Raw genomic sequence first — 13,293 nt, 5'->3', positions numbered from 1 at the left:
GGCTGTACAGGACATTGGTAAGGTCACTTTTGGAACATTGCATGCAATTTTGATCTCCTTCCTATCAGAAGGATATTGTAAAACTTGAAAGGGTTCAGAAAACATTTACAAGGATGTTGCCAGGGTTGGAGAATTTGAGCTACAGGGAGAAGTTGAATAGGGCAGGGCTGTTTTCCGTGGAGCATCAGAGGCTGAAGGGTGACCTTATAGAGGCTTATAAAATCATGATGGGAATGGATAGGATAAATAAGACAAAGTCTTTTCCCTCGGGTTGGGGAGTCCAGAATTAGATTGTATAGATTGAGAGGGGAAAAATATAAAAGGGACCTAAGGGGTAACGTTTTCACGCAGAGGGTGGTGCGTGTGTGGAATGGGCTGCCAGAGGAAGTGGTGGAGATTGGTACAATTCAACATTTAAAAGGCATCTGGATGGGTATATGAATAGGAAGGGTTTAGAGGTCTATGAACCAAGTGCTGGCAAATGGGACTAGATTAGGTTTGGATATTTGGTCGACGTGGATGAGTTGGACTGAAGAATCTGTTTCCATGCTGTACATCTAAATGACTATGACTATAACTATTGAGGAGGTGTGCAGCATCTAAATAAATTACACAGACTAAACAGGAGCAGTGGTAGTGACCCTACCTCCAAGCCATCAGAACTGGATTCAAGTCCAACTTGCTGAGAAGTGTGTCACAGCATAGGTTGATAAAAATAGCTACAGACTAGACAGATTAGATTCCCTACAGCGTGGAAACAGGCCCTTCGGCCCAACGAGTCCACACTGACCCTCCGAAGAGTAACCCACCCAGACTAATGCACCTAACGGTATGGAAGTTTAGCATGGCCAATTCACTTGATTTGCACATCTTTGGAGCACCAGAGGAAACCCACACAGATACAGGAAGAACGTACAAACTCCACACGGAAAGTCACCCAAGGATGGAATCAAACCTGGGATCCTGATGCTGTGAGGCAGCAGTGCTAGCCACTGAGCCACCCAGTAACTCATTTTTTTAATCTCAGCCATGGTAGCAATTAGTCCTAACTTCAACCTATTCATGTATGTGCTCGGACTTGTATGTTTTAATGTGTAAGTGTGTTTTTGAGTTTATGCCTATGTGTTGGCATTGATGAGCATGTGTCATGCATTTGTGTTTGTGTAAGTGCATGCATACTTGTGTATCTGTGGTGGAGTTGAACAGATTATAAGTGACTCCAATGTTCACTGCAGTTAAATAGGCCATTAGCACTCATCATTGAAACCATTTGAGTGCATTACTGGGTCAATTGTGGGATATATGAGACTGCATGGTGGCTCAGTGGTTAGCACTGCTGCCTCACAGTATCAGGGATCCAGATTCAATTCCAGCCTTGGGCAACTGTCTGTGTGGAGTTTACATGTTCTCACTGTGTCCGTGTGGGTTTCCTCACCTAATCTAAAGATGTGCAGGCCAGGTGAATTGGTCATGCTAAATAATGGAATCAAGGGTAATGGAGATAAGGCAGGAACAGGATACTGATTAGGAATGATCAGCCATGATTATATTGAATGGCGGTGCAGGCTTGAAGGGCTGAATGGCCTACTCCTGCACCTATTGTCTATTGTCTAAATTGGTAATAGTGCATTAATCAGGGGAATGAGTCTGGGTGGGTTACTCTTTGGAGAGTCAGTGTGGATTTGATAGGCCAAATGGCCTGTTTCCATACTCTTGGGAGTTTAATCTGCTTGTCAAATCATCCAGCAAAGAAATGGACCTATCCTTCTTTAACAGAACATGAGTTTACCCAGCTTCCCTTTAAATGTATCTGTATTATTCACTACATAGACTAACCACGGTTGCAAGTTCCACTTTATCATCCTGCTCTGGATAAAGATATTTCTTCACATGTACACATATTGTTTGACAAGTATTAAAGTTACACTAATTGTTATAGCAGCAATAGAGTTGATGGTCAGAATCTTTTTCCCAGAGTTGAAATGTCTAATACTCGGGGCACACATTCAAGGTGAGTGAGAAAAGTTCAAAGGAGATGTGAGGGGCAGGATATTTTATACAGTAAGTTATAGTAATCTGAAACCTGCTGCCAGGGGTGGTGGCAGATGTGATCAGGGCATTTAAGGGACTTTTGATAAACACATGAATGTGCAAGGAATGAAGGGATATGGACCAAGGGGCAGGCAGAAGGGATTAGTTTAATTTGACATCATGTTCAGCACAATATCGTGGGCTGAAGGGCCTGTTTTTGTGCTGTACCATTTATTGTTATATGTTTAACAATGTAAGAGCTAATTAGTTTTGATTAATGAGATGATAAGGACTGGAATGCTGAACAACTTGGATGTCACAAAGAACTGCTAAGATGATGAAAGGCACCAAGAACAGTTTATGATCAATGCTTTCATTGCAATCATGTATAAAGTGACACTCCCAAGATTATTTTCGATTGTGCAAAGCCTTCTCAATAATAATGTGATTGCCAGGTTGGTAGAAGACCAAACAAAAACTTGCACTCATTTCACATGCCATGCAGTCAATGAGGTATTTTTCTTTGAGATGTAGTCACTATTGTAACTTAGGAAACATGCAGTCAATTTCACACAACAAGCTCCCAATGACCAGATAATCTGGTTTAGCTTCTTCATGATCCTGGCCGAGAGGTCAATATTGATTGAGGCCACCAGGAAAATCTTCCCTACTCTTCCTCAAAATGACACCATTTCTGTCCATTCACAAGGGCAGGTGGAACCTCAGATTAATTTTTTGTCTGAAAAACAGCACCTCTGACAGCATAGCATTCCTTCAGAACTTCACCACGAATACCAGTCAAGTCACTGGAGTGGGACGCAAATTCAGAAATATATGACCAAGATGAGAGCTGAGCCACAGTTGTATAACTAAATGATGTAAAGAGATGTTTGTAGTTTCTTACGTCCTATCAGTGACTACGTTTCAAAGATACTTCTTCGACTGCAAAGCAATTTGAGACCCATTGATGTCATGAAAGGCACTATACAAATGTAAATCTTTCAATTTGTCCTTTATAGCATTACCAACTAATAAACAAACAAAACAAAAGCCACATTTTTCAATAAAGGCAACACCCCTTTAAGATCATCTGCTGTGCTCTGGGCAGATTTTTCATGCATACTTTATGAGTCCCTGACTAATAATGAACCCTTTACAGTTTATTTATTGTACATGTTTTCTGCATAATCCACACATAGGCTGTAGTGGAGAGAATGCCCACTGTGTCTTCTATCTCAATGATAAGTATGTGTAACTCCCATTTGGTGTAACGTTTTTAGCAAAACCAAAGTATTCAGGTCAGATGGGAGGATGCAACATTCTCCTGAATGTTTTATGCATGTATTTTGGCAGTGCCAAACATTAATTACTCGCATTCTCTCACTGTGCTATTCCTGTTACAACAAGCTAGGCTTCACTTTGCTTTGCCAAATATTCAGAAACTCCCACTGGGCATAAAAACGGTTTCTTGTTTCCATCGAGTTTATAATCTCACTAGTGAACTGCAGTTGAGGGGGAGGGATGAGGAGATTGGTGGACACAGTTTAGCTGTAATCTGTTCCTGTTTATCTGTCCATCAGGATATTGCTGCCCCCTCTCCACCCTCTCTCCACTACATGCCATTCACTGGAAAACCAGTTACATTGCAGGCACAAAGACCAAGCATTTTTGCCTCATTTAACACTCCATAATCACATTAAAAGAAACATACTGAAATTGTGCATAGTGAAAGGAATATTCATGAAATAGAAAACAATTTATGAAATTACTCCACAGAGACTAGTATCCCGTTACCAAGTCACTCTTTATTTACGTGTGGAGAGTCCTTGACGCTGGTCGAGCTCCCTCAGATCCAGCTATCAGGCTGAGCAGAACCTTCAACACCCCTGTTTATATCTGTCATCCAGGGCTCCTTGATTGGACCAGTCAGGGAATTCATATTCTGAGGTTTATCTAGCTGACCTCATTATAATCACTATGATTTGGAGCCGGAATAATGGTGGTTATATGACCCCTTGAGCTTGCTCAGCCATCGTGGCTGATCTTCCATCTCAACTCAGCATTCCTGCCCAATCCCCACAGCCCTCTCCACCGTCAGTGTCCAAAAAGCTATCAATCTTTGTCTTGAGTATCACTTGATGATTGAGCATTCACAGCACTCCGGGTCAAGAATGCCAAGGATTCACTGTCCTTTGGATGAAGAAATTTCTCCTCATGGAGTGTCAGTTCTTTGAATGAATTATCCAATTAGTCCCACTTCACTACTTTCTGCATAAATCAAAAACATTCACAGGACTAAGTATCCATTTCCTCTTTTGAAAGTTACTAAAAACTGCTTCCACTACGAGCACATTCCAGGTCATAACAATTCAGTGCATATAAAAATTCTCTTCTCCTCCCCTTTGGCAATTATTTTAAATCTCTGTTCCCAAATACCAACCCTCCTTCCTAATTTTGAATACTGCTCTTAAATCTTCCCTAAAATATCTCTCTCTAAGGAGAACAGTCCCAGCTTCTCTGGTCTCTCCACATAATTGAACTCCCTTATCCCTGATACCATTCTAGTAACTGTCTTTTGCACACACTCCAAGGCCTGGACAAGAAGTGCACTGTCCAGCACTGGATACAGTTCAATGTTTTTTTCCCAATTCATCCTGCTACCTCTTCAACTCAGTAACTCTTGCAGGCTCCACGTGCACGATAAGCCCTTCAATAAATATTTTCTATTTGTGAACTTTTACTCTTTCTCCACATATTCTCTTTCACTCTTACAAATAGAGATGCAGCGATGTCGTGGTAATCTCATTGAACCAGAGACCCAGACTAAGGCTTTGGCAATGTAGGTTTGCATCTAGAATTCCCTCCCTAACCACCTTGCCGATCTACCTACAGTGCATGGACTGCGATGGTTCAAGAAGGCAGCTCATCATCACCTTCTCAAGGGCAAGTAGGGATGGACAATAAAGGTTGGCTCAACCAATGATCCTCCATCCCAAGAGTGAATAAAAAAAATTCTACCTTCACAAATGGGGAAATTTTAATTCAATGAAATCTGGAATTAAAAGCTAGTCTAATGGCCATCATTGAACCATGATTCATTCACAGTGTTCTTTGGGAAAGGAAATCAGCAATCCTTACTTGATCTTGCCGATATGTCACTTCAGATCCATTGCAATTTATTGGTAGCACCATTACTGACCTAGTTGGCCAAGTTCTAGAAGACATAGTTGCTAAATCTGGTCTGCAACAAATGGTGAGAAACCAACAAGATGGAGAAACCTACTTAAACGTGTCCTCACCAACATAACTGTCACAGGTGCCTCTGCCTATAACAGTATTAGTTGTAATGACCACCGCATAGTCTTTGTGGTGAAGTTTCATCTTCACATTAGAATATCCATCATCGTATTATGTTATAATGTCAACATACTAAATGGTTAGATTTCAAAGTGATTTAGCAACTCAAAACAGTACACTAACTAGGTGCTGTGGGTCATCAGCAATAGCTGAATTGTATTCAATTACAATCTGTAGCCTAATCGTCTAGTATATCCCCACTTTTCCATTACCATCAAGCCAGGAGATCAACCTGGTTCAATGAAGATTCTAGGGGTAGCACCATTCATATCTAAAAATGAGGGGTCGATCTGGTGAAGCTACAACATAGGGCTACATGCATGTTAAACGGTGGAAGCTGAATGTGACAAAAAGAATTAAATGATCCCTCAACCAATGGATCAGATCCAAGCGCTGCAGTTCTTTCACATCCAATCATGAATGATGAGGGGCAATTACACAGCTAACAGAAAAAGGAGGCCCTTCAAATATCACCATCCTCAACAAAAGTGGAGCCCAGCACATTAGTGAGAAAAACAAGGTTAAAGCATTTGCATCCAAATTCAGGCAAAAGTGACAAGTGGGTGATCCATCTCTCAGCCTCCCCACATCAGCCTTCAGCCAAATCAATTTGCTCCACCATCAAGAAATGGTTAAAGCACTGTACGCTGCAAAGGCAACTATACGCTGATGACATTTTGGCAATAGTACTGAAGACTTGTGCTCCAGAACTAGCCATGTTCTATCCCATGGGTTCCAGCCACAACGGTGGTATTAAACTGGGCAATGTGGAAAATTGTTCAGGTACAGCCTTTCAAAAAGCAGACAAATCCAACCCAACCAATTACTGCCCTATTAATCTACTCTTGCTCATCAGCAAAATGATGGAAGAAATCATCAATAGTGTTTTCAAGAGGCACTTGCTCAGCAATAACCTGCTCAGTGACACCCAGTTTGGGTTCAGCCAGGACCATTCAGCTCCTGACCTCATTGAAGCCTTGGTCTACATAAGGACAATAGAATTGAATTCCAGAGGTAAGGTGAGAGTGATTATGTTTGACCTCAAGATCCCTAGGAAAACTGGAATCAGGCCCCTCACCGGGTTGGAGTCATGACTAGAACAAAGGAAGATGCCTGTGGCTGCTGGAAGACAGTCATCTCAGCTACAGGTCATCACTGTGGGAGTTCTTTAGGGTATCACTGAATGCTGAAACATCCTTAGCTGCTTCACCAATGAATTTCCATCCATCATTAGATCAAATAATGGGATGTTCACTGATAGTTACGCAATGTTCATTGCCACTCACCATTCCCCATGTACTGTAGCAGCCCATGTATATTTGCAACAATACTTGAATATCATCCAGGCTGGACCAATAAGTAGCAAATGACATTTGCACTACACGAGTGTCAGAAATGACAGTGCCCAACAAGATAGAATCAAACCATTTCTTCTTGATGCTCAATGACAGTACCATCATGAATTCCCCAGTTATCAACATCCTGGGGATTAATCTGGTGGACCTTCATTGTATTCTCTCTGTGACAAAGATATAAGGAGACCAAAACACCCACAATACTCCAGGTAAGTCGTCACCAAGGCTGTCAACTTCAGCACAAGATCTTCACTGCTGTTCTGAAACCGTTTTGCAATGAAAGCTAAAGTGCCTTTTGCCCTCCTACTTAGTCCCTGCACCTACTGTTCACATTTAATGAGTGATAAACAAGGACACTGAGATAGTTTCACACCCGCACTTTCTGACCTGTCACCATTTAAGAGGTATTCTACCTTTCTGTTTTTTAATCAAAATGAATAACTTTACACTTGTTCACAACATATTCCAATATCTTACACCATCATGAGATGTGATGGGGATTTGTCTTACAACAGGGAGGATGCAGAGACATCATGTTAAACTGTGTAACAGTGCGAAGAGTCTGAACATTAGGAGGTTCATCTATTGTCAAAGCATGTTTCCAGAATCTATTGCCAGCTGTTTGGTTGGTGTTTACTCTTTTCACCTGAGCCTGCTTCATCGGTTTCTGACAGGGACAGAGATGACATCAAAATGAAGATCGATATCTTTACGGGGAACACTTGATTCATATGATCTCCTGAACAAATCACGACAGTCTCAGTGAGCCATAGAGGAATTGTATAGAATTACCTATTCCTTTTTTTAATCCTTTTTTTCCGAAGTGTTTCTGTGTTGGCCTCTTCCAGAAAGGTGACAAGGCAGAGGTGTAGGGATGGGAGATTTTGTTTAGTCATGATACTCTTATCATCAAGGGTATAGGCCAGCTTTGTGGGAACAGCTGGTCTCCTGTCCATCATGTTAGTCATTCAAAGGCATCACAGCTGCACCAGAGTTTGCTTGTATTTGATCTGGTAGAGGATATTCAGAATCAGGAATTAGCAATCACAGATTTGACATATCCCCTTGCTCCCAGGGGCACTGAAACTATTGGATTACCTTGATGAGTATGCTTGCTAATTCAAATTCGGCATCAAATCTGTAACATGATTCTGACTCAGTGCAATACAAGCGAGTTGCTTAATCAGTTTAAACTTCAAACTGGAACATTCACTGATACAACAATGCGGTCAATCTGTCTGTAACTGGGGACAGATAATAGCCACAGCATGTAGCCTGCATGGATCAAGCTTGGACCAACTGTTAACTCAGAGCAAAAATAACCCAGTATTAAATTGCAGATATTCCAAAGCAAAGCCTTAAAATAATCTACATGTAAAGACTATGGCATGAGTTAGGTTTATCTGTGCAACTGAACAATGGAGAGTGGCAGCGCTCAACATCAAGGCAGCATTTCACCAGGTTTGGCATCAAGGATCCCAGCAAAAAATAATGTTAATGGGAACTGAGAGAACAAGTCTCCACTGGTCGGACTATATCTATCAAAAATGATGATCTTATATGTCAATATATAAATTAGGAACAGAAGGTTGCTATTTGGCCCTTCAAGCCTGCTCCACCATTCAATAAGATCATGGTTGATCTGTTTGTATTTCAATTTCCACATTATCATCTACTCCCAATGGCCTTTGATTCCTTTGCCTAAAAGAAATATATCTACCGATGTCTTAAAAATCCCTCATTATCAACATCCTGGGGGTTACCACTGAAATGAAACTGAACTGGCCTATATATATGGCTGCAAAGCAGGTCCGAGGATAGGAATACTGCAGCGGGTAACTCACCTTCTGATTCCCCAAACCCTGTCCACCATCTCCAAGGGACAAATCAGGAGTGATGGAATATTCCCCACATGTCTGAATGAGTACAGCTCCAACAACACTAAGCTGGACTCCATCAGCAACAAAGCAGCCCTACTGTGTGACACCACAATGACAAACATTCACCCCGTCCATCAATGTTCAGTAATAGCAGTGTAAACTATCTAGAAGATGCACTGTAGAAATTCACCAAACATCCTACGGCAGTACCTTCTAAACTGATGACCACTACCATCTGGAAGGACAAGAGCAGTAAATACAGGGTAACACCATAACCTTCAAGTTCCCCTTGGAGCCATTCATAATCCTGACTTAAAAATATATCACCATTCCTTCAGTGTTGCTCGGTCAAAATCCTGGAACTCCCTCCCTCAATGACATTGTGGGCCTACCTTCAGCAGTTCAAGAGAGCAGCTCATCAAGGGCAACTAAGGATTGGCAATAAATATTGGCTCAGTTAGTGATATCCATATTCCACAAATTAATGAAAACAAAAACAGTGATCCCACCTTCACCATCTTTTAAAGTTGAATTCCAAAGTCATACATCCCTCTGAGGGGAAATATTTCTCTTCATCTTTGCCTAAAGCATCAACTCCTAATCTTAAAACAGTGACCCCAATTCTGGAGACACTGCAAGAGGAAACATCCATTTCCATGCCCACCTTGTCAAAACCATTCAGAACTTCAGGATCTTATATCCCTCAATCAAATCCCTTTTCATTCTTTTAAACTCCAATGAAAACAAGCCAGGTCTGTCCAACGTTTTCTCATAAGACAGCCTGTTAATTGAAGGTATTAATTTACTATTTGTCCTGTGAATGTCCTTCAATACATTTACATTCTTCTTGAAATAAAGTGGCCTAAACTACACACAGCATTTGAGACATGGTCTCACCAATCCCTGTGTAACTGAATGTATCATACTCTGTGTCTATTTCAGATTTCTAGTATTCACAGTACTTTTGCATTTACCCTTCTTTTCATATACTGCTCCTCATGAAATAAAGGATAGCATTCCATGAGACTTCCGAACCTCTTTCTGTACCTATATACTAACCTTTTATGGTGGCTCAGTGGTTCGCACTGCTGCCTCACAGCGCCAGGGTCCCAGGTTCGATTCCAGCCTCGGGCGACTGTCTGTGTGGAGTTTGCACGTTCTCCCAGTGTCTGCGTGGGTTTCCTCCGGGTGCTCCGGTTTCCTCCCACATTCCAAAGATGTGCAGATCAGGTGAATTGGCCATGCTAAATTGTCCGTAGTTGTTAGAAGCATTAGTCAGAGGGAGGTGGGTTACTCTTCGGAGGGTCGGTGTGGACGTTTTGGGCCAAAGGGCCTGTTTCTACACTGTAGGGAATCTAATCTAATCTAATCTTTTGTGACACTTCCATGAGATCATGTGCATCCCTCTGCACCTTGGAACTCTGTAGTCGTTCTCCATTTAGGCTAATCTGATAATCCCAAACTCCACTTTCCTGTCTTAACCTCATAACTCTTGATTCCCTAGAAATCTGTTCATCTCAATTTTGGATGTACTTAACAACTCAATCTCAACAGTCTTCTATGGAAAGAGTTCCACAGACAAAGCATAAATCAGGAAATAATGGAGATGCATAAGAAGGGTAATACAATTATCGTGGGTGATTTTAACCTACATATTGACAGAAAAACCAGATGATCATGGATAACAGGGAAGAGTAATTTATACAGTGTATCAGTCATTGTTTCTTCGAGCAGAATGCTGTAAACCTTTGGAACGGTCTATTTTAGATCTAGTAATGGATAATGACTTAAGATTAATAAGAGTTACAGTTAGTCGGGTAGATACCTGGCATATCTGGCCAGGAAGAAGAGTGCTCCCCCCCAGTCTGTTACATCCATAGAGAGTGTGCTGGTACTCTTACTTGCGATTTCAAAAAGATTAATGAGGCATTTAGGAAATTCTTTTCTGAATTGTACCGGTCAGAGGTCTGTGAGGACAGATTGGCGAAGATGGAGTTCTTTTTCAAGAACTTGGACCTCCCAGGTGTAACTGTGGAGCAGGCATCCCTTTTGAATGTCCCTCTGACAATCCAAGAGATACAGGAGGCAGCAAGGCAGCTCCAAAGTGGTAAAGAACCTGGCCCAGATGGATTTCAGAGCGAGTTTTATCAGGAGTTCATAAACATGTTGGTTGGGCCAATGTTAGAGAAGTACAATTATTCATACAGTGAGGATTGCCTCCCGTCCTCTCGAAGAGAAGCTAATATCTCCCCTATTCTCAAGAGAGGGAAAGCCCCTGAGGACTATGCTTCGTACAGGCCCATATCGTTGTTAAACGTGGATTTTAAAATTCTGTCAAACGCTGGCGTTGAGGTTGGAGAAGATCTTGCCCTGTATGGTAAAGGAGGACCAGATAGGTTTTATTTAGGGTCACAAGTCCTCTAATAACTTTAGAAGAGTGCTAAACACGGTCCACATGTGCCAACAGAGGCTGATTCCAGGCTTGGTAGTCTCCCTAGATGCAGAGAAAGCATTTGACTGGGTGGAGCGGCTGTTTTTTTTTTATATCCTGGAACGGTTTGGTCTTGTGGGGTGGGTGGGGGAGGGGGGTTTTGCCAGGTCGGTGGCAATATTATATAACGATCCTGAGGCAGCGGTTCTCACTAATAGCATAAGGTCTGACAATTTTAGTATTGGTAGAGGTAGCCGACAAGGGGGAAGTGGTGAGAGTGGACTTGGCAGATTTTACGAAATATCAATTAAGCTCCCTGTTATCCTATGTTAATGATTGGGTTTGCCAGGACCCAAGGTCAATTTAGCTGGACATCGAGGCATCCCAGGCAAAGTGCCCCCTTATTAATTTGTTGTTCATCAACAAAATGAGGACTGTCATGGAGCATTGCAGAAACCCAATTGACCTTAACACGGTTAAACCATGGAGAATAATGCGACAAAGCGAGGGCAATTTATATAAAACTTCCTTTTTTACTCCCATAGTAGGAATGCCAGGATTTCGGAAATGATCTTTGGATTCTGGCTTTAGGTTCTGGGAGTCTAGAGGAGTCGCCTGAGACCTATTTGGGGTTGGGGGGGGGGGGGGGGGGGGGGGGGGGGGGGTTTGGAGGGTCATGATATCTTTCGATCAGCTGAGCCAGAAATATAAATTGTCCAGTAGGGAACTGTCATTATTTTCAGATTACGGATTTTATACAGAAAAAGACTACATTATTGGATTTTATACAGAAAAAGACTACATTATTGGTTAATCCCTGTAAGTCTGATGTGGAGAGGAGAGTATTCTCACGATCAGTACCGTCTACCACTTACTAGGAGGTAGTGTCATGAGGGACATTGAATGGCTGTGCGGGATCTGGACTCAGGAATTGGGGGGGTGGAGATCTCGTCAGAAGAACGGGAGGATATTTGGGAGAATGTGAGGAAGATTTCAATTTGTAATAGAATGCAGGCTATGAAACTGAAGGTTCTCCATAGGGTCTATTTGGCTCTGGAGCGGCTTGTGAAATTAAAAAAAGGAATGTCTCCAATGTGTGCCAAATATAAAACAGATATTGGCACTCTTACTCATTGCTTGTGGTTATGCCACAAGCTTCGTAGGTATTGGGGCGCTATAGCAAGTTTCTTGGAAGGGATCTTGGGAACCGAGGTCAAGGTAGATCTGGTATCCCTCCTCTTGGGTCTGCCGAATTTGCCCTCTTTAGATGTGCATGGGAAGAAACTGTTTAATATTTCTTCATATTGTGCAAGGAAGAACATTCTGATAAGCTGGATATCGGAAAATCCCCCAGGATTTGTGGGATGGCGTAGGTTAGTTATGGAACATATCCCCCTAGACTTCCTCACAAGTATGGTGCACCAGTAAACAGAACTTTTTTATAGGACATGGCGGCCTTTTTTGAATTATATCGATGAAGACTTGTTGGCCATATTGGTTAGGGCCTTTGTATAGCCGCAAAGGCTGCGTCTGTGGGGCCGGGGGTCCCTGAGTGGAAGAATCCTGAATAAATACAGGTGTGCCAACTGAAGCCCATGGTGTTGGGGAGCTTTGGTGGGGTTGCGCTGAGTGCTGAAATTTAACTTAGCTCAATCTAATTTAATTTATTTTGTTTTGTTTAATTATTTATTGAACTGTAGTATGAGTAGATGTTTTTTGCTCTAACTTGTTTGTGAAGTAGAGTAGTAGTTAATTTATTGTTATGGTTATTATACTATAAAATTGTTATACTATTTTATAGTAATTTTATAATTTTGTAAAAAATTCAAAATCTTTTTCAATAAAAAAATGTAAGGTTTACAGACAATGATTGTCTTGGGGTTAGCAAACACAACATGGCAGAATTTCAAATTCCATTTGAGCAAGAGTAACGTAGGTCTCAATCCAATGTCCCCAACTTAAATAAGAGCAATTACAGAGGTATGAAGAGAAAATTGTCTAAAGTAGGCTGGGAAATAGATCAAAGGGAAAGTCAGTAGATAAGCAATGTCAGATATTTAAGCAGATAGTCAACAATACTCAGCAAAAAAAATTCTGGTCAAGCAAAAAGGACTTGATGAGAAGGAGGAATCACTTGTGGTAAACAAAGGTAGTTAAGGAGATTATCCAAAGAAAAACTAAGGCATACAAGTGATTAGGCCAGATGATTTGGAATTTTTTAGGCGTCAACAGAAGATAA

The 13,293-nt window shown here is 41.6% G+C and overlaps 1 protein-coding gene across 1 annotated transcript in view; it reads right to left on the bottom strand.

The window, feature by feature from the left end:
• The window catches only part of pgm5 (phosphoglucomutase 5), a 174,594-nt gene that overhangs the window by 78,639 nt on the left and 82,662 nt on the right, over positions 1–13,293 (bottom strand). The window lies entirely within an intron of this gene.

This window comes from Chiloscyllium plagiosum, unplaced genomic scaffold (assembly GCF_037043375.1).
Source record: "Chiloscyllium plagiosum isolate Xiang-an unplaced genomic scaffold, Cpla_swu_hap1 HiC_scaffold_2, whole genome shotgun sequence".
Lineage (NCBI taxonomy): Eukaryota > Metazoa > Chordata > Chondrichthyes > Orectolobiformes > Hemiscylliidae > Chiloscyllium > Chiloscyllium plagiosum.
The sequence above is the reverse complement of the archived record's forward strand: the minus strand, read 5'-3'. Positions and strand labels throughout refer to the sequence as shown.